Here is a 23,674-nt window from a genome sequence, read left to right as displayed (position 1 = left end):
CTGGAGTCCCAGGATCAAATCCCACATTGGGCCTGCATGGAGCCTGCTTCTCCCTCTGCCTGTGTCTCTGCCTCTCTCTGTGTGTCTCTCATGAATAAATAAATAAAATCTTTAAAAGTAAATAAATACAAATAAAAATGAATCATAATACCACATACGGACTTCTAAAAAAGATTAAATTGAATCCCAATTCCACAGCTTATTGACTGCGACCTTGGATAAGTCATTTAACCTAAGTGTCATCCACAAAATGACGATACTATTATCTACCTCACAAGATGGTTATGAAGGCAAAATGCAAAAGCACCTGCTTCCCTGCACCTTGGCTTGAGAGCTATCAAAACGCACTTGAATGAACCTGGGGAGGAAATGCACGCTTAATTTGCCTGGAAAGGATGCCCTTTGCACCTTCCTGAAGCACTCTAGCAGCACCAGGTACAGGGCCCACCCAGCACAAAAGCAAACTTAAATGCTCAGCAGTTCCCAAAGTACAGCTCTAGCGCCCTCTCAACCTCTGAGGTTCTTAGTCTCCCAGGAGGGAAGGCTGGTGTGTAAAACCACCAGCTGTTGAGTTTGCTGGGCTGACAGAGAAGAGTGAAGCCTGAGTGGGTGGGAGCGAAGGGGGAGGATGGTCCTCACTGAGAATAAACCCAAGCTGATTTGGCAGGTGATTAGCTAAGGAGATGGCCACACTTCCTTCCCCAGGGGCTTCTGTTTGGCTAGGGGAGGCACACAGCATGCGTGGGGCCTGGGGCCCCTGGGAGCAGGCTCTGGGCAGAGCATGGACACCCCCCAGCAGAACTCTCTGGCCCATGGCCTGGGCAGTGGAAAGATGACAGTCTGAAAAGCTGTCCTTTTTCTTACCCTATCACGGTTCATGATGTGTTACTGTGTGCAATAGGTTTGTCACCGCGCATTTCAGGGAACTTTGAGGATAGCAGGACTGTTAGGTCAGATCTGCTTTAAACTCTGAAGAGGAGGGACTCCTGTGCTAGGTGGGCATCGATATTTCCAGTCTCATTCATTGCAATGGAGACAACCAGATTCTTAGAAGGGGAGCGGCCCTTACCCATGCCTGCTTTATGGGAGCTCTACACCAGAGGGCAGTATGGGTGCTCAGTTCTAGAGATGCCCTTTTTTTCCTAGAGGGTATAGTTGAGTTAATGGGTCTTCTGGTAGCTTCTTCCTGAGTAAGAAAAGAGGAAGGTGGGTGAGTTTGTTTTCTGTTGCCGTGAAAGAAAGTACCACAAACGCAGCAGCTTAAAACAACACCCATTTGTGAGCTCACAGCTCCATGGGTCAGCAGTGGATTGCTTTCTCAGTCACAGAGACGAGGCCATAATGTGTCTGGGTGGCTGGAGGGAGTGATCCGGGAAACCAGGCTTAGAACACTCAAGCCATAAACACTGGCTAGTGAGCTCTTCATGCTACAGCCACTTCAGCCAAGGAAAAGAAAAGGATATGATGCAGAGGCACTTTTGAGGAGCACAAGGGAGCAACTGAATGGGGATTGTTGCTGGGTTTACAACCTTTCCCCTGATGTCCCTGAAATCTGACTTCAGATCAGAGTTTCATTTTCTGGGATAGGATAGTTGGGACTGTGTTCAATTCATCAGCCCACTGAAGCTTTTCTAAGTCTTACAGCAAAACAAACCTCTCCTGACTCTAGAACTTTTTTTCTGTGGGCTAGACCTCTTGAAGGCTTTCTTTAGTCTCTTTTCCAAGCTAGCCTGGAAAAAAATGAACCTTTTCAAAATGCAAAAATAGGTCTTCTAAATGCAAAAATAGGCTTAATCCTCCCTCCACTCTCTATTGCCTTTGCAACAGACCTACAGATTTTACTTAGGCTTAAAAAGAGGACACCCAAGCAGAATTGAGTTTAGTTGTACTGTCCGGCCTACCAGAGAGAAAACATAAACTCTGCCTTCCTTGTACTTCCCAAACATGTTGCATTTTGTTTGTTTGTTTGTTGATGAGAGAGAGAGAAGGGGAGAGGTAGAGCAAGAGAGAGAGAGAATATTAAGTAGGCTCCCCACTCAGCAGGTAGCCTGACAGCAGGGCTCAATTTCAGGACTCTGAGATCATGACCTGAGCTGAAACCAAGAGTTGGACACTTAACCACCCAGGGCCACCCAAGCATCCCTAACATACTGCATTTTTCTCATTTTAAAGAATCGAAGCAGCTGAGGACGGGTCTGTGCTTGCTCTTGGTTGGAGACAACTTTTTGCAGCCAGTTTGTCAACCAGTTAGGAAGCTTTACTTCTTTCTCTCTTACTTAGTATTTAAAATTTATGGGATTCCGCTGTTCAAATTTGGTAGAGTCATATGCATTTAAGTGGTATCATTGGTTCCAAGATCTCAGGAGAGGCTAGATCTCTCTACTGACTTCTTGGGATGCAATCACAAGAGAAAGAGCCTGTAAATGGGCTTTTCTTTCTTTCTTTCTTTCTTTCTTTCTTTCTTTCTTTCTTTCTTTCTTTCTTTCTTTCTTCTTTCTTTTTTTTAAATGGGCTTTTCAAAGAAAAAATAGCAAATGCTCCTCTTTCTGCCTCTCTTGGTAATAGTCCCATTTACAGGATACAGTTGTTAATCCACAACAGGAAGAGGATGCTAAATTTGGTGGAGAGTGGAGAAGATGTTACAGTGAGGAGGGAGGAATTAACCTATGAAAACCCTTAAAAGGCTTATTACTTTGAGTTGACCTTGAAACATTTCATTGTCTGCTTCTGTGCTGCCAGCTGGCTTCGCAATGGATAATAAAGTCTCCAAAAATACTCCTTGTAAGATGGCTGTTTGTCTTCAGTAATTTACCTTAGTGACCCTGGGTGGGACATTGCTTCATAAGGAGAGGTAAAAATCTCAGGAGAGTCATCAAGCTAGTCAACTGAATTACCAACAGCCAAATTGTCACAAAAAGCTAGTTACCCACTGCTTCCTTTTTGGCAGCCTTTCCTATGGTTGAGGCTACATCCCACTTCCCTATCAAACCTGACTTTATGTTTCTGGCTTTTATCAGTGCATTTCCATTCAGCAACCAAGCAGTCCTGGGCCAACGGAACTATCTAGTCGGTACTCCTAGCACATAGCAGGCACTTAAAATTCATTAACTGAATCCAACACTTCCTCCTTTATTTCCAAATTAACATTTTCTCTCAGCTGCATGGGGACTTCTTCCTTCCTGACTCTGGATGCGGTTCTCTACAACTCTGTACAGGACTTGCCATATGAGTAAAGAAAACCTATCCCCACTTTCCCAGACATTGCCTGGCCTGGATGTCACATACCTGTAAAGCTCCTAGGCATTCATTTTTTTAAAAACCCACCCTGAGAACAGCCACACAGAAGCTTGTTGCTCCTCAGTTCCAGTGGACATTGGTCTTATGCAGACCAATAACAAATAAATTGTCAACAATAATTGTTTTTCTGACAAAGAAATTGTCAACAGATAGGGCTATTTTCTTTATTGACATCAAGCTTTCTCCATCAGGTTGACACCAAAGAGAATGCTTTAAACTTTTGGGAACATGAGGGCCATGAAGAGGAGAAAAAGGAGAGAAGAGCAAAAGACCAAAATGGAGGTACTGTGAGAAAAAAATAATGCTTAGAGGGCACCTGGGTGCCTCAGTGGTTGAGCACCTGCCTTTGGCTCAGGTCATGATCCCTGGGTCCTGGGATCAAGTCCCACGTCAGGTTCTCAGCAAGGAGCCTGCTTCTCCCTCTGCCCATGTCTCTGCCTCTCTCTCTCTCTCTATGTCTCTCATGAATAAATAAATAAAATCTTAAAAAAAGAAGAAAGAAGCCTGAGAAATAATCCCAAAGCAAAATGTCACTTATAACAAGACATTCTTGGTTCTCACCTTTCAAAATTAGAACAACCTAACTGTCCAATGTTAGAGGAATGATTAAGTGAATTATCTATTCATGCAACGGAATATTGTGTAGCCATTAAATGTTTCTTCTGAAGAATGTGCCACAGCAAAGAGCAAAGGTTTACATAATGATAAATTTTGAAAAGTTAAAGGTGGTACCTGGCTGGCTCAGCCGGAAGAGTGTGTGAGTCTTGATCTTGGAGTCATGGGTTTGAGCCCCATGGGGGTGTAGAGATTATTTATTAAGCAAATGAAACTTTAAAGAAGGGGGGGAAAAAAGTAAAACAAGCTTTGCACAATGGCACTGGGGTAGCCAATAAGGTTTATACGAGGTACAATTATTGCTAATTGTAAGCTTTTCGTCATATCCTACCGTGACAACTTGAAGTACAGTGGGCATTGACAATTTTTGACAGTCTCGGGGATCCCTGGGTGGCTCAGTAGTTTGGCAACTGCCTTTGGCCCAGGGCGTGATCCTGGAGTCCTGGGATCAAGTCCCATGTCAGGCTCCCTGCATGGAGCCTGCTTCTTCTTCTTCTGCCTGTGTCTCGGCCTCTCTCTCTCTGTGTCTCTCATGAAAAAATAAATAAAATCTTAAAAAAATTTTTTTTGAGAGTATCTACAGAGATCAAATTTAAAAAAAAGGCATAACCAAATCATATTGTGTTGTCATCTGTTTATCAATTTGTGTGTCTGTACCACCATTGGATCGAGGGAAGGGTAAGGAGTAGGAGTAGTGGGGAGCAATGTCGGGGACAGAAACATGAGGAACACTGACATGTATGGAATGTTCCAGGAAGAAGTACCTTTAAAGAAGACAGAAAAAATGAAGCAAAGAAGCCATGGAAAGGACTGAACCAAGAGAGCATGAGGGCACAGAATATGGGAGAAGATGGCACATCTAAGGTGTCTCCCAAAGTGGGAAGTCCTAGTATGGACAATTTGCTATAAGCAAACTGGAACAAAGTTTCAAGAGGAACTTCACAAGTTGGATAACATCCCAGGGAAGGGAGAGATGGGATCTGAGCTGAAGTCTGCTTTTAGGCAAAGCCTACGTTCTCTGCTCTACTCTAGGCTGCCTCTTGGCCATGTTAAAAGTATCTCCTGAAGTGTACAAGATCATGATTGAAGAAGAATCAGTTGGTTGCATTTTCTATGTAAAGGCTGCACTTTGATACAGGGACAGTGATGGGAGCAGAAGGTGAGAGAATGGACCCCAGGGCAATAGATGAGTATGGGGAATGCAGACTCCACTGCTTGCAAAGCAGGTAAGGTAGGAGGGAAGCAACTGGAAAACTGGAGCCTACTCACTCTGCCTATGGGGGCAGGAATGCAGGAACCTCATCCACCGTTGTTGACTATTCCAATTTGTTTAGTGATGCCAGAAATCTGGATTTTATCTTTCTCTGTGACATTTCAAATTCTATTTTTATTTATTTATTTATTTATTTATTTATTTTAAAGATTTTATTTATTTATCCATGAGAGAGGCAGAGAAAGAGGCAGAGGGAGAAGCAGGCTCCATGCAGGGAGCTCGATGCGGGACTTGATCCCAGGACTCCGGGATCACGACCCGAGCCAAAGGCAGATGTTCAGCCACTGAGCCACCCAGGTGTCCCTACATTTCAAATTTTAAATGCTGGGGATCTAAATAAAAACATTTTTAAACACTATGCAGAATAAATAAATCTGTGAAGTAGATTGGGCCCAAGTTTAGACTGTGGCTTTGTATCAGTAAAGGCAGGCAGTTTGTCTTGAGGAACTACATCCTCAGTTGTGCTGATTCTATGCAGAGCTAATCCCCAGGCTGAGGGGAAATCTCTGAGCAGGCCTGGGGTGGGGGCACTTCCCCTACCAACATCCTTCCCCAGCTCCTCTCATTGGGCCCATCACTCAACTTTCTATGATGAATGCTTTGTTGGGTTCTGTTCCATGGAGTTAAAGGAGCATGGAGTGTCTCTCATCACAGCCCTTCTTTCCTAGGAAAATAAATGGCCAGCTCCCTGGAGTTGGGGATTTTTTATGCAATGACTTTCCTCCACGAGATTTATTGCAGCAGCTTTGTGAGAGATTTGTAGTAAGTAGTGTTCGGGCTGTAGGTCTTAAATCCTCAATGCCACAGTCATAACTCTCCAGGAAGGAAATGATAGAAGATCACAGTAGCTAATATTGCATTATGATGATACTGTCTCCACAGAAATGATTGCCGTCTTGCTGCTGCTGTCTTACTTAGGAAACGTGAGCTCTTCAGACGTGCTTGAGATATCTATCCTGGTGGTGCTTTGCGAGATCCCGAAGAACCTACAGACTAGGGGAAGAGAGCAAACATTTATTAAGTGTCTACCACTTCCCTTTTCACCTATGGGGAGACTGAGGCTCAAAGAAGTTAAATAATTTTCCCAAGGTCTCCTGCTGTAAAACCTTTCTGATTACAAAGCAGATTTCATCCACCATGCCACATGGAACATATTTTTATACATAAGAGAATGTCTAATGAATCAAAGTTGATAGGAGTGAATGGTGAAATATTTTAGGTTTAACCTGAATCTACTTCACTTCTAGACTTAGTGCAGAGTGTATGGGAAGTCCAGGAGATAAACAATCTACATTACAGCAAGAGGAAACACTCAGACAAACCCAGACTGTGGAATAAAGACAATCATCCCAGTCACTTCAAAAAGTCAATGCCATGGTGAAAAACATCAAGATGCTCTTCTAGTTTAAAAGAGATTGAAAAGACAAATTAACAGGGCAGCCCTGGTAGCCCAGAGGTTTGGTGCTGCCTTCGGCCCAGGGCATGATCCTGGAGACCTGGGATTGAGTCTTGAGTCCCACATCAGGCTCCCTGCATGGAGTCTGCTTCTCCCTCTCCCTCTGCCTGTGTCTCTGCCTGTCTTTCTGTGTGTGTGTGCATCATGAATAAATAAATAAAATCTTAAAAAAAAAAAAGACAAATTAACAAATGCAAGATATAAACCTCAATTGGATCTTGGTTCCAAATGGAACTGCTAGATATTCCTCAATTGGGAACAATTGGGGAAATTTGAGTATGGACTAGATGTCAGATGATATTAGAGATGATTATTGTCTAAACTATGATAATGGCATTGTGGTTATGCCGGAAAACAGTCTTATGCTTAGAAGATACCTACTGAGTACTTAGAAGGGAAGAATCATGATATCTGCCTTTCAATTTCAAATGAATGAGAAAAAAATTATGCTTGTATATATAAAGTATTATAGATTGCTGAATCTAGGTGGTGAGTATATAGGTGTTCAGTACACTATTCTTTCAACTTTTCTGTGCATTTTAAATTCATCATAGTAGGGCAGCCCCAGTGGTGCAGCGGTTTAGCGCCGCCTGCAGCCTGGGGTGTGATCCTGGAGACCTGGGATCAAGTCCCACATCAGGCTTCCTGTATGGAGCCTGCTTCTCCCTCTGCCTGTCTCTGCCTCTCTCTCTCTCTCTCTCTCTCTCTCTCTCTCTCTATCAATCTCTCTGTCTCTATGAATAAATAAAATCTTTAAAAAAATAAAATTCTTCATAGTAAAAAAATAACAATAGTATAAAGTAAAAGTATACAAATAAAAATCTTGACTGGATTAAGCCACCTCAGAATGATGAAGAGGGGTGTACCAAATAAGGTGAATGCATTTTGAAATTCCTTTAGAAGATTAAATATATGGGCAAATTTATAAAGCTTAGAATACGTGTTCATTAGAGAAAATGAAAAAACATTTTAAAAGGATAGATGTACATAGCTACAGCCATATAAAAATATATTTGCTGGTGGACAAGAACTAAAACTATATCTGTTCAGTTAGTGGAACTAGAGGTGATTTTTCCCCCAAATTCCTCTTGCTATATTATCTTTTCCATCAATATAATCATCGAAAAGTGTACTTTTCGAGACCAAGGCAGAAAGAGATCAAAACTCTTTTGCTGTGATGTGAGGTTACAGATGACTATTTTTCTTTTAAGAGTCATCCTTAAAGTCCATCATAAAAAAATTCTGGGGGCACCTGGGTGGCTTAGTTGGTTAAGCATCTGCCTTTGGCTCAGGTCATGATCCTGGGATGCTGGGATGAAGCCCCCCCCCCCCCCCCCCACCGCATGCCTGCATCTGGTCTCCCTGCTCAGGGGGAAGTCTGCTTCTCTCTCTCCCTCTGACCATCCCCCTCTGCTCATGCTTTCTCACTTTCTCTCTCTCAAATAAATAAATAAAACTTAAAAAATTAAAATTAGAATAAAATAAATCATGTATTTTTATAATCAGTAAGCGCATTGAATTTATTGCATTACCAAAAACATATCAATCTGGGGACTCCAACTCCATAATGGCAAGATGGTTAAAAAAGATCTGGGAAAAGAAAGAAGTTTGGTTCATGAATGGCCAAGGAAATAGTTTCATCTATATTATAAGAATGACTAGACAGTCATTCTATTCAGGTTAAATAGGATTCAGCAAACATAGGCTGGTCACCTATTTTTGTAAATAAAGTTTTATTGTATTGGCTATTGCTACTTTCACACTACAAGAATTGAATGATTTCAACAGAGACTATGTGGCATGCAAAACCTAAAACATTACTATCTGGTCTTTTATTAAAAAGTTTGATATGTCGGCAAATTGAACTCCAATAAAAAAAATACATAAATAAATAAATAAAAATAGAAATGAAAAAAAAGTGTGCCGAGCTCTAGTCTAAAAGTATTCATGTATATGAAAAAGGATTAAATGAGAATATGGAAAATTAAAGCTGATTTATTATGATGGGTGTATTGTGATTTTTTAATTCATATTTTTAAAAATTACATTGTTGTTACAATGTGGTTTGTTCATTAAATAAATATTTTTAAGAAAAATTATTGAATGAGACATTACTGTTTTTGCCATGCATGAAATATTGAGGGGGAAAGGTAATAGAAAATGTATTATCAATTATTAAAGCCTGATGTGGAAATTCTCATTTCCATGTGCCAAAGAAAATAATCAGAAATACAGGAGGGAAATTACCAAGGTAATTCTCACAGGATTGTTCATAATAACAAAATAGTGGAAATTACATGTTAACTATTAAATAAATAATGATGGCTATATGATGGAATATTATACAATCATTAAAAATAATACTTTTTAAAAAATGTATTACTTTTGTCATCAGAAAAAGATTCTACTTTTTAAAGATTTTATTTATTTATTTGAGAGAACATAGGAGTGGTTGGAGGGGTAGAGGGAGAGGGAGACAGACTCCCCACTGGGCAGAGCCTGATGCACAGCTTAATCTCAGGACCCTGGGATCACGACCTGAGCCAAAGGTAGCACTTAACTGACTGAGCCACCCAGGTACCCCAAAATTCTTTTTTTTTTTAAGATTTTACTTATTTATTCATGAAAGACACAGAGAGGGAGAGAGGCAAAGACACAAGCAGAGGGAGAAGCAGGCTCCATGCAAGGAGCTCAATGTGAGACTCGATCCCGGGTCTCCAGGATCATGCACTGGGCTGAAGGCGGGTGCTAAACCACTGAGCCACCCAGGCTGCCCAACCAAAATTTTATTTTTTAAAGGATGCAGAACAATAGAAAATGTCCATGACAGTTATATTTAAGTAAAATAAATCACAGAGTATATCAAAATATCTATTTATAAGCATATCTACATAATCTTATCAATACATAGAAAAATATCTGGAAAAACAAACTATACTCATTAACAGTAGTTTAGGAGGTGATATTTAGGAATTTTGTTTCTCAATATAATTCTAGAGTATTTAATTTTTAAAAAAGCATATATATCAAAAGAAGAAATATATACCCACCTTCATTTTTAAATTTTTATTAAGATTTTATTTTTTTTAAAGATTTTATCTATTTATTCATGAAAGACAGAGAGAGAGAGAGGCAGAGACAGGGCAGAGGCATGAAGAAGGCTCCATGCAGGAAGCTCGATGTGGGACACGATCCTAGGACCCCGAGATCACACCCTGAGCCAAAGGCAGATGCTCAACCGCTAAGCCATCCAAGCATCCTTAAGATTTTATTTTTAAGTAATCTTTATAACCAACATGGGACTCATACTCACAACCCTGAGATCAAGAATCGCCATGTTCTACCAACTGAGCCAGCCAGGCACCCCTACATATTCACCTTTTTTTTTTATTTTTTATTTCTTTAAAGATTTATTTATTCATGAGACACAGACAGAGAAGCAGAGACATAGGCAGAGAAGCAGAGACATAGGCAGAGGGAGAAGCTCCCCTGCAGGGAGCCTGATGCAGGACTCAACCCCAGGGCCCTGAGATCACCACCTGAGCCAAAGGCAGACACTTAACCACTGAGGCCCCCAGGTGCCCCCCCATCCATCTCTAAAAAGAATACTTTTTTTTTTTTTCCAAACTAATTTACTTCTCAGAGTCCAAAATTTTGTGAGCCCTGGCCCAGAAATTTCCCCTGGTCCCGATGGAGATCCAAGCTTCTTAAGCCTCAAACTCAAATTCAAAGTACTGTGGGTCGAAGTAGTGGATGCGGACATAACCATCTTCACCGCCGCTGCTATAGCTCTTGCCATCGGGATGGAAGGCAACGCTGTTGATGGGTCCGAAGTGACCCTTGACTCTTCCAAACTCTTCTTCAAAGGCCAAGTGGAAGAACCTGGCTTCAAACTTGCCAATCCTGGTGGAGGTGGTGGTTACATCCATGGCTTCCTGACCACCACCCAGCACCACATGGTCATAGTTGGGAGAGAGGGCAGCTGAGTTGACTGGACATTCTGTCCGGAAAGTCTTCTGGTGTTCAAGAGTTGTGGAGTCAAAGAGCTTAGCTGTGTTGTCCTTGGAAGCAGTGACAAACATGGTCATGTCCCTGGATAACTGGATATCATTGATCTGCCGGGAGTGCTCCTTAACGTTAAATTCACCAGTACTTGGTGCTATACTGGTTGAGCTCTCCACCTTCATGACCCGCGATGATGCACTCCCCCAGGGGTCCCCAAACAGCACCAGTGATCTTGGAGTCGTTGCAAGGGATCTTCATGTAGGGCTCATTGTTGGCGATTTGGCTTGGATCCCGCAGGTCAAAGAAGCTCACAAAGCACTGGTAGCCCATCTGTTTGTCCGTGGAGAACATGATGATGTTGCCCCCAAAATCAAAGCCACACGTCCGGACAGCTGAATTGGTCTTGAGTAGGGCCAGCTGCTTCCCTGTTTCACAGTCCCAGAGACGACAGCTATTATCAGCTGAGCCGGTAAGGACATGTTTGGGGTCCCAGTCAGCGTCTACACACCATACAGCTCCACCATGGCCCATGTAAGTGCCCAGCCTCTCACCATTCACGGAGTACCACACATTGACAATAGGGTCCTTGGCCACCGTGAAGAGGAGGTCTCCCTCGCGGTTGTACTTAATCCGTGTAATGGATCGTTCATGGCCCTGCAGCAGGATCTGCTTCATCCCGGCCTTGACGCGAGGGACAAGAATACTTATTAAAAGTTTTTAAGTGACCCAGTTAAATGTTTATGAAAAGCTGAATAGAAAATTACAGAGAAAGTATGATCTCAGGTTCAGGAATAAAATACACAAAAACAGAATCCAAGAAAATGTCAAATATGAAGGGTTCTTTCTTTCTTTCTTTCTTTCTTTTTTTTTTTAAGATTTTATTTATTTATCTGAGAGAAAAAACAAGCAGAGGAGGAGGAGCAAAGGCAGAGGAAGAAGCAGATTCCCAGCTGAGCAGGGAGCCCACAGTGGGGCTCGATTCCAGTACCCCAAGATCCATGACCCAAGCCAAAGGTAGATGCTTAACTGACAGTCACCTAAGTGCCCCTGAAGTGTTGCTTTTGAGTGATGGCATTGTGGATGATTATTACCTCATCTTTCTACACTGATCTCTATCTTTCTGATCTTTCTACAATGAACATATATTACTTGAGTAATCAGGAAAAATGTATTAAGTACATTTTTACTTATATTAAGTAAGGACTTGTTAAAATAACTTTTTCAAGGAAAAGAATATTGTTGCAGCTGTTACCAATCCATATCACTAGACTTTTGGATCCCTTTATCTCTGTCTTTCTCACACACACACACACACACACACACACACAATGGCTTCTATTATTAAATTCCACCAGGTCCCCCAGTTCTGTCTCACACTTCCTGGCTTCCTTTTCTCACAACTTTCTGGAATCTTTTTTTAAAACATTTTTTAAAAGATTTTATTTATTCATGAGAGACACACACACACAGAAAGGTAGAGACATAGGCAGAGGGAGAAGCAGGCTCCCCACGGAGAGTCCACTGCAGAACTCGATCCCAGGACCCCAGGATCATGCCCTGAGCCAAAGGCAGATGCTCAACCACTGAGCCACCCAGGTGCCCCATTTCCCTGAATCTTGTATACCATTTGAACTCTATAGGTGAGAGAGAAAGGAAGAAGATGACAGTGCTCAGGCTGCCATATATGTATTTCCTGCAAGGCTCCTGATATTATGGAAGGGATAAAATACCCAAGTCCTTACAATGACCAACAAGGCATACTTGATCTGTGCCCTCTCCATGCACCCCTACCCCATGATCTCACCTTACCGTCTTACATTTCTTTCAGGGCTCCATGCAAATTTCGCTGCATCGGGGGACACCTAGGCTATCACCAATATCACCAACTTGGTTTCAAGGTATAAGTAAAATATGCTTTATTAAATCTGAATGAAACCATCATAAAAGTGAAAAATCACTCAATAGTTGGGTCCCAAGATGGCCTCGATATTTGGATAGTCTTCTTTTTCTCACACTGAATAGGGCTGACCTGCGTAACCAGTAGGATACCTCAGACGTGACAGTGAGCTTCCAAGGCCAGGCCATAAGAGACATTGAGACTTCCACAATGCTCTCTTGGAGTGCTGTTTCTGGGGGAGGCCAGTCCCCATGCCATGAGGATACTCAGGGGGTCCTACAGAGAAACCCATGTGGTAAAGAACTGAAGCCTACCAACAGCCAGCATCAACTGGCCATTAACATGTGTAAGCAGGGAAGCAAATTGCCGAGTCCTAGTCAAGCCTTCCCATGACTGCATTTCTGGCCAACATCTCAGCTCTAATTTCCTAAGTGACCTTGACCTGAACAACTCAGCTGAGGCATTCCCAAATTCCTGACCCACAGATACAGTGAAGCATTAAAAAAATAAAAATAAAATAAAAAAATAAAAAAAAAATCCATACTGGGATCCCTGGGTGGCGCAGCGGTTTAGTGCCTGCCTTTGGCCCAGGGCGCGATCCTGGAGACCCGGGATCGAATCCCACATCGGGCTCCCGGTGCATGGAGCCTGCTTCTCCCTCTGCCTGTGTCTCTGCCTCTCTCTCTCTCTCTCTCTGTGACTATCATAAATAAATAAAAACTTAAAAAAAAAAAAATCCATACTGTTGTTTCATCCACTAAGTTTTGGGGGTAATTTATAACACAGCAATAAGTAATTGGCACACTCACTAACCTAACTCTGAAAGCTTTTTAATCCATATAGCTCTAATTCTTTAAGTGACACACCCATCAACACAAATCCACACAAGATCAGGCAAAGAGGTAGACCACTGTCCCTGGGATTGTTTGAAGTACTATTCTCCACTTCTGTTCCACTCTCCCTTGCTTTTCCTACTTCCCTAGGTCTCAAAGGCCCATCTGTCTCTACACCTCAGTGAATGATACTCACTTCTCTTACGACAAGGTTGGGGCAGATTTAAGGAAGGTGCAAGCCTGCACCTTCTCCCATGTTTCTGTTACCCCATCCAGGGTCTTACCTGAAAGTCTCAAGGAGGAGATGTTTCTCATTCTTGCTCCCACACCCATCTCTCCCACCCTTACCTCAGGATCCAGGCCATCTAGGCTGATTATACCTATCCAGCCCTACCTGGGGAGGAGGATTGAACAGTTTACATGGGAAGTTTATCTGAATGGCTGGGCCAGACTTTGCAACCTAGACCATTGCAGTGGTAGAACTCAGCCCCATCTCTGCAAATAACAATTTCCACTTAGAGAGAGTCAACCTTGTTCATTTGTCCTCTTTTTTCCTTAGGTTTTTATTTATTATTTTGGTAATCTCTACACCCAATGTGGTGTCTCAAACTTACAACCTGAGATGGAGAGTTGCATGCTCTTTTGGCTGAGCCAGCCAGGCATCCCTGCCCTGACTGTCTCATCGCCAGTATTCTTTAATCTCTTAGCACTTTTCTGTCTCCATCAACTAGCTTGAGTTCCATCAAGAAACATTCTCCATGGGGCACCCAGCTGGCTCATTGGGTAGAATGGACAACTCCTGACCTCCAGATTGTCACTTTGACTCCCACCTTAGGTGTGGAGATTACTTAAACATAAAATCTTTTATGGATGCCTGGGTGGCTCAGTGGTTGAGCATCTGCCTTTGGCTCAGGGTGTGATCCCGGGGTCTGGTGATCAAGTCTCACATCGGGCTGCCCGCAAGGAGCTGGCTTCTCTCTCTGCCTGTGTCTCTGCCTCTGTGTGTGTGTGTGTGTGTGTCTCTCATGAATAAATAAATAAAATCTTAAACAAAAATCTTTTAGGGGCACCTGGGTGGCTCAGGCAGTTAAGCATCTGCCTTTGGCTCAGGTCATGATCTCAGGGTCTGGGATTGAGTTCCAAGTCAGGCACCCTGCTCAGCAGGGAGTCGGCTTCTCCCTCTTCCTCGGTGCTCTCTCTCTTGCTCTGTCTCAAATAAATAACTAAAATAAAAATAACATAAAATCTTTTTTTTAAAAAAGAGAAAGGAAGCATTCTCCATATGTAGAAGATGAACCCCCAGTTCTAAGACAGTATGTGTGTGTATCAGTATATATGGTGTGCATATGTGTCTGCATATATGCACGTGGATCCATATGTATGTCGTGTTTGTATATGTGTCATATGTGCATGCGTGATGTATGTATCTGTATTATACTGTGTATATCTGTGTTTTGTGTCTATATGCATGATACGTGTATACACGTGTGTGTACTTGTGCATGCTCTCAGCTTCATCAGCCTGGGATTCATACAATCTCTCTCCACAAGGACACCCAAAATAAAACAGATTCCTAATTTGGCAAGTGTACCACAGTTATGTAAGATGTTGGCATTAAGTGAAACTAGATAAATGGTATACTCTTCTGTGAATCTAAAAGATACCCAAATAAGTTTTTTAAAAAAAAACTATTAACCAGATTTGTAAGAAATTCAATCTTCCCGTCTGAGTTCTGAAACTTCCTAGAGTTACTTGACTTTTGTTCAGTGGCACCACTCTGGTTGTGACTTCCTTACCAGTAGTAGAGCTGGAGTCAGGCCTGATGCATGCATAAGTACAGTCCAGACGGATACTCTCTAACTTGCCAAATTGGCTTTCCAATTTGCTAAACCTGCAGTGTGATTGCCAACAATCCAGATCCCCTTCCATACTTAGTATACTAGAACATTTTTTAAAAGATAAAAATAAAAGAGAATTCTTAGGGGGAAAAAAAAGCAGAAGAATGGGGGTGCCTGGCTGGCTCAGTCGGTAGAGCTGAGACTCTTGATCTCAGGGTTGTGAGTACAAGCCCCACATTGGGTGTAGAGATTACTTAAAAATAAAATCTTAAAAAACAAATTTTTTTTTTTAAATTAAAAAACAACAACAACAGGGGCACCTGGGTGGCTCAGTTGATTAAGTGTCTGACTTCAGCTCATGTGATGATCTCTGAGTCCTGGGGATTTGGCCCTGCATTGGGCTCTGTGCTCAGCAGGGAGTCTGCTTCTCCTTCTCCCCCTGATCCTTCCCCCACTTACACTCTCTCTCTTAAATAAATAAATAAAATCTTAAACAAAAAACCACACCACAACCAGAAGAACGAAGACTGAAGGGCCAGCCGCTAATTTAGGGCATAACCGCATTATTAAGAAAGCAGAGGAGGTGATAGGTCTTATGCCTGATTTTGAATATTCAGATCTAGACTGAGCAAAGGGAGGCTCCAGAAAAGGAGCCCTAAGCTGCCCGCTTAGCGGACTTGGACCTAGGTATTCAAATCCTCCTTAGGCCTGTGGGTTGTCATGGGTTTGATATTTTACAGATGGCTATTTTGGGTTTAAATATTCTTTCTTCTACCCCCCACCACACAAGCCAATTAAGACTTCTTTGGAGAAGAGTGGATCTGCCCTGCCCCCTAGGCTAGAAACAAAGTGCTCAGCTCCTGTGGGGAATGTGGTCTTGTCCTCGCTCTCAGCTCACTAAGCAACCTGTTGACAAGCTTATAATTACCAGAACTGTGTGCTACACAATGAATGTTCTTGGGGATTTTAATGATCGAAGTGAATGAACATGCTTCAACATTTGGAAACGTGCTTGAGAAGAATAATTGCTTTAAAGTGTTTCATAAATTGTTGCTAGGAGACCACATCAAGATGGGCCTTTTTACTTACAACTTGAAGTTCAACTGGCAGGAAATTCTCCCATTCAAAATATAGATAAGCAAACAGAACAATTCAAAGAAGAAGAAGAAGAAGAAAGAAAAAAGACAGAAATCCACTAGCTGCTAGAGAAAATCTGTCACCTGAAACAAAATGGAGAAAACAAGAGGCAAGATAATATTGATGACAGTCATGAACTTCCATCGGAGTTTCAACAGTTCTATGATCTTGGACAATTCTTTTAATGTCTTCTATTCTCAGTTTTATCTGAGAAATGGATTATTCAATAGCTCACTTGTAGGATTAGAGATCACAAACATGTTCATGTACTCAGCCTGTGATATTCCATATTTTATTTAATTATCTACATTCATTTGTTCTGAAAGGCTTGAAGTAACTAACAAAGTTATTGCTTATCTTAGTTGCTCTTTCCCAAAAGCAGCTCCAACATAAGGAATTGGGTAGAGGTGGCCTATTTGGGAGGTAACCTCCGGGAGTTCAAGCGAGACAGTGAAGAAAGGGAAAGAAGTCAATACAAGGGGTATCAGTGACTTTCTTAGTCTTATCAGTCTTCTTTATTTATTTATGAGAGACACAGAGAGAGAGGCAGAGATAAAGGTAGAGAGATAAGCAGGCTCCATGCAGGGAGCCCAAGGTGGGACTCTATCCTGGAACCCCAGAATCATGCCCTGGGCTGAAGGCAGGTGCTCAACTGGTGAGCCACCCAGGCATCCCCAAATCAGTCTTCTCAAAGGGACCCTTTAAAGAACCATGTAGAATATGTCTCAGGATTCTCCTGCTGCAGGATGGGGAAGCTGATGCATTTATCCATTGACTCTTTTCTCCCAGTGGTTGAGGGTTGCCTCTGGGAGCCTTAAATAACCAGCACCTCCACAATGCCCTGAAGAGCCTAGTAATTTCTGGTGGAACAGGAAAAAAAAAAAAAAAAACCCAGGAAGAGGAGCAGGAAATCCATGGCATGTGAGGTAGGAACCTGCCAGTGTGCCCAAGAACTATTGCACTCCATTTGCATGTGAACTCAAAGGTGAACCAAAGGGACACGGGTTGGGACATTAGCAGAATCTGCTACCCTTAGGATTCAACAAAATTAGTTGAGGTCAAAATCGAGGTCAAATAAAACAAGTTATTCTATAAATGTTGCTGAATCCAACAAAAGGTTATTCTGTAGCTAGGCTGGCAGTGATGGCTGATAATATTTTTTTTCTTTTTTCTAGACTTCCAACAAAAGAGCCTGAATCTTGGGCAAGGTTTCTTTTTTTTCTTTTTTTTTGGGGGGGGGGGCAAGGTTTCTATACCAATGTGGGCAAGAAATGGTTGAACAAATCCTTTATATATGGCAGGCCCTTGTTGACCAAGATCGAAGGGATCTGGAATATTCTTACGGGGCTTAACTACGGCTGGACTTCAGACTTCAATTAAATCTGAATTTGAATTTAAATTGTATTTGGAAATTACATTCCTATTCTGCATGGGTCAGGAAGGAAGGGCTTCCTGTCTAGCAGTCCCTCCTCTGCCTGACAGCTGTTTGCCATCTGGATGATTAACAAGTGGGGCAGGTTTCGAACTTGGCACTCCCTAGAGTGGAAGGGCAAAAGCAGATAAATGTTATCCTCCAAAGTTTTGTCAGCATGTTTGTTCCCCACCCAGTTCCGAGAAGAGATTTAGCAGCATCACCATGTCCCCCAGAGGAATGGAAAGCCATGTTGGCAACACAGACAGGAAGCAAGGGATTAGAAAGAGCAATACCCCAGGAGGGGCCCAGAAAAGCCTGGCAGTCCCTCCCCACCGACTCCCAGTCTTCAGATCCTCTGCCTGGAATGAGAAAGATGAGATATGGAAAGGAAAGAAGTCAAAAAGGGAGGACAAATAAGCAGGAGAGAGATAATCAGATATTATATGCCTCCTGTTGGAAGACTACAACATGACTTATGAAGGAGTTTGGCTAAAAGATTGATCCTGAGTTTGATCAAGACTCTAGTTTTAACTTCCAACCTATAAGAAATAAGAAATGTAGAGGATAGAGTAACATATTAAATGCCACTGCAGGAGTGAATGCAAAATCCAGACTGTGGGTAACTCTACAGAGCAAATCACCAGATTTCAACAAATAAAGAGAAATCTGTAGATTAGAAGAGGCTTAAAAGATACATTAGTTAGGGTGGCCCCGGTGGCTCAGTGGTTTAGCACCGCCTTCAGCCCAGGGCGTGATCTTGGAGACCCAGGATCGAGTCTCATGTCAGGCTACCTGCAAGGAGCCTGCTTCTCCCTCTCCCTCTCCCTCTGTCTGTGTCTCTTATGAATAAATAAATAAAACTATTTTAAAAGATACATTAATTAATTGCAATGTGTGGATCTTACTTAAATAAGGACAACTTTAATCTTTATTCAAAGAAACTATTAAAAATTATGAGATTATGAAAAGGGAAACGAGAATACTGACCAAATACTATAATGCTATGAATAATATATTTTTAATTGCTTGGGTCAGTGATAATACTATTATTTTCAAATAAACTCCATATCTTTTAAAGATACATAATTAAATGCTAAAGGTGAAATTAGAGAATGTTTAGAATATTCTTTAGAAAAAAGATGGTGGTGGGAGTGGATGTGCAGCCTTAGTTATGAGTTGATAATAGACACCTGGAGCTCTTAAACTACTTTGTCTACGTAGTTTGAGATTCTCTGCGTGTGTTTGAGATTCTCCACAATAAAACAATAAATATATAAGTGAAATAACAACAAAACCCAGTGGGCTACCTTCAGGAGGCATGTAAAGGAGGCATGTAAAGTCTGTTTCAGCAGGAGGTGTATTTTGGATCTGGGTCGTGTTCTGCTTGTAAGGAAGCCTTGGTTTCCCAGCTCTAACAAGGATGAGGGGGAGGTCCAGAGTGCAGGGAACAGGATGCAACTTCTCAGATTAACTCTTTATTTATTTATTTGAGAAAGAGAGAGCATGAGTGGGGATGAGAGGGGAAAAAGGGAGAGAAAGAGAGAAGCAGACTTCCTGCTGAGCCCAAGGACATGGGGCTTGATCCCAGAACTCTGGGATCATGACCTGAAAGGAAGGCAGATGCTCAATTGATTGAGCCACCCGGGTACCCCACTCAGATTGACTCATGACCTTAAGGATCTAGCCCCCTGTTGCGTGGCCTTCACTCCACTCCCAGAGGACCAGCCTGAGGTTTTTCATGAAGAAAAGTTTTCTACCCTAGACACCTAAGCGTGTCAGAAGTTACTCCTACAGGTGCGACTACATGTTTACTGTGTTTGAATCCTCAAAGTAACTTGGAGCCATGTAAGTTCCATTACACTAAAACTACATCCTGAAGCTAAAAATATTCCTAAGAAATAATATAATAACAATAATAATGATGACAGCTGGGCACAGAGCTAAACACTTCATGTGTATCACTTGTCACAACTTAGCTTTGATTCCTATCCCTGTTTCACAGACGCGGAAAGTGAGGCCTAGGCCATGTCACCCCGGGAGGTTGACCAGTGGTGGCTGAGCTGGAACTCCAACCGGCTCCATGAGCTTGCTCGGGCTGCAAACTAAGTATCACAGACCCCGTGACTTAAACAGTCCAAAACCATTTTCTCACAGGGCTGGAAGCCAGAGGTCCGAGAGCAAGGTGTCCTGGGGTTGATTTCTTTGTAAGCGCCTTGAGGAAAGGGGCTGTTTCAGGCCTCAGTCTTTTTCTGGCCAGAGCCATTTTGCTCTCTGAGCCCCTCATCTTCTGCCTCAGTTTTCCTGACTCAGGCCTCTGCCCATTTGCACAGGCTAACCTCCCTGCCTCGAAGGCCTTCCTCAGACATCTGGCAACTCCTCCTCTTTGTCCTCCAGAGCTGACAGCAAGGACTCCCTCTTTTTGGAAGCCTTTCCGAACTTGCCAGACCCTTCCAAGCTTCCTGATGCCGTGGTTCTTGGATCTAGAGATCCAGTCTCTCATCTAGAGAGACAGGGGCAGTGCCCCAACCCCTCTGGAATCCCCAGCTCCTGGCCTGGTACATCCCGGTGCGGAGGAAATGTTTGACTGTTTGATCCCCTGCCTCACTTAGAGCCAGCAGCACCACAGACTCCTTAGTGGTGATTGTTTGCTGGACCTTGAACAATCCCTGTGGCTTTGTCCTCTAGCCTTGAAAAGCTGTTGATTTCCATTGTCTAATCATCCTCTGACTCGTGGCTGCCCAAGCCCTGGGCACCATGCCCATTTCTCCCAGGCTGCTGGTACCCTCCGCCTGTCATGTCACAGCATGATAGAATAATCCTCCTTTTACCTGCCTCCGTGAGTGCTCCTTCTGGATCACAATGTGCAGGGGCAGGACAGCAGACTGTGGTATATGCAAGAGACACACACACACACACACACACACACACACAGAGAGAGAGAGAGAGAGAACCATACTGGCTTAAGCTAAACACACACACACACACACACACACACACACACACACACACACTAAGCATGGCATTATGAAACTGAAAAACCCAGCTGCAGTCCAGCTACCAAACCCAACCTCTTCACCAATCTCCACAAGACAATCAGGCACGCTAAACATTTATTTCATTCACTTAGTATATTTTAGCAAAGATTCGTGCATCACCATGAAGGGTTACATCGTGCAGCAGGCATCCCTCTGCTGTTGCACTGTGGTTGCACACTCTTCCCCCCACCTCCCTGCCCACCCCCTTCACCGCCCTCTTAGGAGCAATTGCCTCATGCAAAGCAGTTTAACAGACATTTTTTTCTTGATGGAGAAGGCCCTTGGGACTTCACCTTCCACCCCAAATGTCATTTCAAAGTATTTCTTCTAATCAAATAGAAAGCTCTCCCTAAGGGAGCTCTGGTGACCAACATTTTCTCCACCTCATTACTTGCCAGTCCTCACCATTCTGCCATTTGGATAAAGCTTGTACCTCAGGCTCCGAACCAGAAGAGTTGATGATTAATAGAGCAGAGGGCTTACTTACAGGAAACCATCCCTTGGGTGAGAAGCCTAATTCATCCCACCAAGTCACCACGGAGCCCAGAACAGTGGCTGGCACACGTAATGGATATTTGATACTGTTTGTGGAATACAGAGTAGTTTGAGTGATTAACCGGCATCTCTTATGAGACAGGCAAAAGATGATACACAACATTTGGAAAACAGCAGGGCTTAGGAGGGCCCAGGAGGGCCAGAGGCCAGGCAAGATGTGTGTGAAAGGAGTTGTTTACATTTCCTTCCTTGGGTAGAAGGTGATTCTTGTATCTAGAAAATGTGTCCATTTCTCTGTATTTGGTGCCTTCTGTAACTACCTATTTTTTATATCCTTGCTTTTTATTTCATGATATATATTATAACTACATGTATCTTTGTTTTTTATTTCATTTTTTTTGAAAATATAAGCCTGTGGAAGCTATGCTAAGAGAATGTACATGTTCTGTACTGATCCAAGCCAATTTGGCCCTTCAGCAACTGCCAGGCTCCTTGGATAAATATCAGTAGCCTCTGGTGCTTAGATAGGTGGTGGCATACATCCTCTACCTTACAACATCCACACCAGGTGAGGTCTTAAGACCAAATTTGGCCAAAGCTACAAATTTTTACTATCTAGCAGATATAAAAAACAGTCTATTACTGGTCTTTCAGGCTTTGGGGATCCACTCTCTGTCTTAGGCACCACAAGTAATGTAAGCATGATCAGTTCTATGGTAGACACAAGATAATGACAAAACTAACCAGTCTTTTGTAGGGTCAAGCCACAGACTTGGTGAAGGAGAAATATATAGGACCAACGGAATACTAGACCCCAATCACTGTACAAAAAATCTGACCAGTGAGCTTGCTGGAGCCATATTCTCATCCATATAAGAGCAGTGGGGCTTCTATCTTTCTAACCAACCATGTGCCTTGGCCCGTCATTCGTTTTACCTAGTCAAAAATATTTCTAAATTCCTTATACAAATTAAAAACCTTCCAGCGAGATTTTGAGGATGTTTGAAGTGTGGTGTAGCTATATCTTCAGGTTGTTAATTCCTCATGAGAGAATTTCAAAAGCTAACTGCCTGTCCCAGGGTATATATTTGGGTTCGTTTGTACACATAAATATTACACCATGTGTAAAAAGTATTTGTAAATTAAATGACCATGCAGATAACATAGAAAAGATAGTATCTATTACTATATTTCATCTAAATTAAAGGATAGTATCAATTCCACGATAGGACAGGAGCTATAGGGGCCCTTTTTGGTAGGGACAGTAAGAGGAACCCAAGTTGGAGAACCTCAGGGGAAAGAGAAGATGGAGTCTAGTTGAAAGTCAGCTGATGATCTAGAACTTTCCTCTGCTTAAACATTAAATGACTTGTGTTTGTTTTCATGTTGGAGGCTGTTCCATCCTCCCTGGACTTGAAAGAACTAATTTCAGCCCTCTTTTTTTATAATTTCCCTCTTTAGAGGGGGTGGTTTATTCTCCTGCTGTCAGCACAAATGTAAAAATTAGGAACACATCTGATTGCACCTGTAGTTACCCACTTGCAGCCACAATTAGCCATAAGCACTCTCCAAAAATGGCAAAAGCAGTTAAGCATGCCTGCAATTAAGTAATTGTGGGCATCATTAGTTGCATCGTTAGTCACATGAGTAACTTTTATGGTCGCCATGACTACCTTCTGATACCAAATTACTCCCCCAACGAGGGAGTACTTGGGCTTGAAACCAACCCCCCCTCTCCAATTTTGTGAAAGTTGTGTGCTTTTTTTCTAATTATTTCACACAAGTGAATGGGGGAATGTTTGCAAATACAAACTATTCATGTCAAACCAAAAACAAATGGTCACCCTGGGTCCTGTGTTATCTGTTTATCATTTTTTTTCATTTGACGTACAACAAAGCAAAGCTGGCTCTTTTTTTTTTTTCCCTGAGAAAATAACTCACTTGTGGTATCTAGGTGACAATATAATCTTTCATTTGTATATGCTGCCTAATAAAGAAGGTTTATTTTATACCATAGTTATCATTTTCCAATTTGAATATCTGGTACAAATTTTCATTTGGAGAGCTTTACTTCCTGTTTGAACTGAAATGATTAGATTTTTTTTCCCTCCAGGGTTTTAATCTGAAAGGAAAATGGGCCCAGACCTAGGAAGATAGTTCCTGCTTGGAGAATGATGATCTATGGAAATGTCATTGAGAAATGTATTCTTAATGAGTCACCAACCTGAGAATGAAACATCATGTTCTTCAAAATCCCAAGAAGTATATTTTCACACACTAGACCAGAGTGGGGTAGAGAGATGCATTTTAAAAAAATAAAAAATAAAAAATAAAAAAAAAGAGAGATGCATTTTTTAAATTACATTTATTTCTATAGTA

At 42.2% G+C, this 23,674-nt stretch overlaps 1 non-coding gene and 1 pseudogene across 1 annotated transcript; one reads left to right on the top strand and one right to left on the bottom strand.

Moving 5' to 3' along the window:
* Window positions 1–4,157: 4,157 nt before the first annotated feature.
* LOC112923119 (U4 spliceosomal RNA) lies at window positions 4,158–4,295 on the top strand. Its single transcript, XR_003235609.1, has one exon. It is a non-coding gene; the product is annotated as a U4 spliceosomal RNA (small nuclear RNA).
* A 5,955-nt stretch (window positions 4,296–10,250) lies between these two features.
* On the bottom strand, window positions 10,251–11,333 carry LOC112923006 (eukaryotic translation initiation factor 3 subunit I pseudogene; annotated as a pseudogene).
* Between the last annotated feature and the right edge of the window lie 12,341 nt (window positions 11,334–23,674).

Source organism: Vulpes vulpes, chromosome 12, assembly GCF_048418805.1.
Source record: "Vulpes vulpes isolate BD-2025 chromosome 12, VulVul3, whole genome shotgun sequence".
Classification (NCBI taxonomy): Eukaryota; Metazoa; Chordata; class Mammalia; order Carnivora; family Canidae; genus Vulpes; species Vulpes vulpes.
The sequence above is the reverse complement of the archived record's forward strand: the minus strand, read 5'-3'. Positions and strand labels throughout refer to the sequence as shown.